The following is a 3,193-nucleotide window of genomic DNA, read 5'->3' as shown; positions in this document are numbered from 1 at the left end:
TTTTTGTAAATAAAGTTTTATTGTAATACAGCCACACTTGTGCATTTGTACATTGTCTATGACTGTTGTCACACTACAGGGGCAGAGTTAAGTAGCTGCAACACAGAATGTGTGACACACGCAGTCTAACATATTTATCATCTGGCCCTTTACAGGAAAAGTTTGCTGACTCCTGGTATGAAATAGTAATTTTTGGTTCCATATGCAATTTAACTACTTTAAAACTACTTTAAGAGTTTTTTTCTAATTCTGTGAAGAAAGTCAATGGTAGTTGGGTCAGGGATAGCACTGAATCCGTAAATTACTTTGGGCAGTATGTCCATTTTCGTGATATTGAACCTTCCTATCCATGAGCATGGAATGCTTTTTCATCTGTTTGGGTCCTCCCTTATCTCCTTGAGCAGTGATTTTTAGCTCTCCTTGAAAAGGTCCTTCACATCCCTTTAACTTGTATTCCTAGGTATTTTATTCCCATTGTAGCACTTGTGAATGGGAGTTCACTCATGATTTGGCTCTCTGTTTGTCTGTTATTGATGTATTGGAATGCTTGCGATTTTTACACTTTGATTTTGTATCCTGAGATTTGCTGAAGTTGCTTATCAGCTTGGGGAGACTTTGGGATGAGATGATAGGGTTTTCTAAGTATACAATCATATCATCTGCAGAGACAATTTGACTTCCTCTTTTCCTAATTGGATACCCTTTATTTCTTTCTCTCGCCTGATTCCCGTGGCCAGAACTTCCAATATTATGTTGAATAGGAGTGGTGAGAGAGGGCATCCTTGTCTTGTGCCGGTTTTCAAAGAGAATGCTTCCAGCTTTTGCCCATTCAGTATGATTTTGGCTGTGGGTTTGTATAAATTAAATAGCTCTTGTTATTTTGAGATACGTTCCATCAATACCTAGTTTATTGAGAGTTTTTAGCATAAAGGATGTTGAATTTTATCAAAGGCATTTTCTGCATCTATTGATGTGTTTTTTGTCTTTGGTTCTGTTTATGTGATGGATTACATTTATCGATTTGCCCATGTTGAACCAGCCTTGCATCTCAGGGATGAAACCGACTTGATCATGGTGGATGAGCTTTAACAGGTTGATGCGTGCAGCAAACCACCATGGCACATGTATACCTGTGTAAGAAATCTGCACATTCTGCACATGTACCCCAGAACTTAAAGTATAATAAAGAATAGTAATATTTACAAAGTATTATAATTTCATTGACAATATTATTTTACTTACCCATTCTTTTAACCATCATTTTTCTTCAAATGGTTAAATTATTCCCTAAATAGAACTGACTTTTTAAGTATATGTGCCTATAAATGTAACTATTTAAAGGCTAAACATATGCCTATTAATTTCTTTGTGTTCTTTTCATTAAAAATATAGACCTACATAATTATAATAAAGCACATTTTTTTTTTGTTTTTACTAATTGGAATAAATAAGAACATGGATAGTTAAGGACTGATTTTACTAGATTGTGGACTAAAATCTTATAACTAATTAAAAATACACCTTGTGGTATAGTCTGTATTTCTTGAGAACCAATGAGATTAGTGGTTAGCCTAAAGTCATAGAGCAGTCAAAACTGACACAAGGCCAGTGTTGCCTGAGTCACCAAGCAACTGTGACTTCATTCATTTGTTCGCTGCAGAGCTAGACGTGGCATCTTCCTTTATGACTGTGAGGATGCTGTATAAAATGCATCTTAGAAATCTTGGCAGGTTTATTCAGAATGTTAGTGCGGGTTTTTGGAACACGTTCAGTATTCACTGCAGCAATTTCTGCTAGGCCAGCAGGATTTCGTGGACACTGTTGAAATAATTGTATGCCAGGGATGTTTACATTAGTGATTAGATATTTATGGTACATATTGAATATCTACTCACTTTCTCTTTGACAGTAAATTTTGAGTGTAACCAATGTATTGGGTCTGCAGGTGTTACATTTCCCAGACAGCATTAAAATATGTCTGAAAATAAAGTAACAGCAATGTTGTCCCAACTTGAATGCCTTTTTTGATTAATATTGATTTGTTAATGGATGATAAATTGTGTTACAATTGAAGAACCTGTGTGGTTATGCAATGCTTATCTATAAACAGAAAGTACAGTTTAAAATCTGGAAGTTCAGCTTAAAGAGTACCTTTCTGAAACTCTAGATCTCATATATTTAGTGGTGCATTTTGAGATGAGGATTAAATATTGCAATTCTTTAAAATAGTTTTATGCATTTAATCTTTGCTAAAAGTAGCAACACATTTTTTTGTGAATGTGGGTAAAAAATGAGAGAAACACATACTGATTTAGTTATGATTTTCGAATGCCCAATAAATGTATATACTTTTATGATTGAGGACTGCTAAAAAATGAAAACAAATTTGGAGAAAGTGGCAGAAAATACTGGAGGTGAGGATATAAGTGAAAGTTTATAGCAATAATATAAACTCCAAACCCTGTTTTCTAGTCTGGTTAATCTTGGTAATTCTTGGTATCCTTTATGCTCAGTGCACCTTACACCAGACTAGATAGATTTCCAGTGTTCAATAGCCAAATGTGGCTAATAGCTGCCTTGTTAGACAGCATATCTCTAGACTAATCATCCTAATTACTACGTAGCATTAATTCTATAGATATTTAATCTGTTTTGATTGACATTTAAGAAGTTTTCAATTATTTTGCTATGAAAAATACTTCTTTGCTAAACTTTCTTATACATGTGTCATAAGTATGCGGAAGAATCTTCAACACTGTAATCATACTAGTGGATTTACTGGGTAAAGTGGATCCCTAATTTCAGCTTTACTAGAAAGGCATCAAAATGCTCTCCAATTTGGAGCAATTTCCATTCATTTGGGAGTTTTCCTGGCTCAACATCTATGCCCAGTTTTTGTATTCGTACACTTAAGTACTCTAAGTCTGATGGATGTGAAAAGTTATCCTATTGTGATTTTTAAAGTTTATACAGTCATGATTATTAGTGAAGCCAAGCATCTTTGCATTTGCTTTCTGGCTGCCCAGGTTTCTTATTCTATGAATTGTCTGTTCTTACATTTTGGCTAATATTTATTGGTGTGTTTATTTTTTACTTTTTGATTTATGTAAGTTCTTTAAATGTTCAGGATGTTAATCTTTTGCCTCAAGAACTGCAAATCTCTTCTTCCAGGCTGAGCTTTGTCATTTTTTTT

The sequence above is a fragment of the Cebus imitator genome, unplaced genomic scaffold, assembly GCF_001604975.1.
Source record: "Cebus imitator isolate Cc_AM_T3 unplaced genomic scaffold, Cebus_imitator-1.0 Scaffold300, whole genome shotgun sequence".
Taxonomy (NCBI): Eukaryota; Metazoa; Chordata; class Mammalia; order Primates; family Cebidae; genus Cebus; species Cebus imitator.
The sequence above is the reverse complement of the archived record's forward strand: the minus strand, read 5'-3'. Positions refer to the sequence as shown.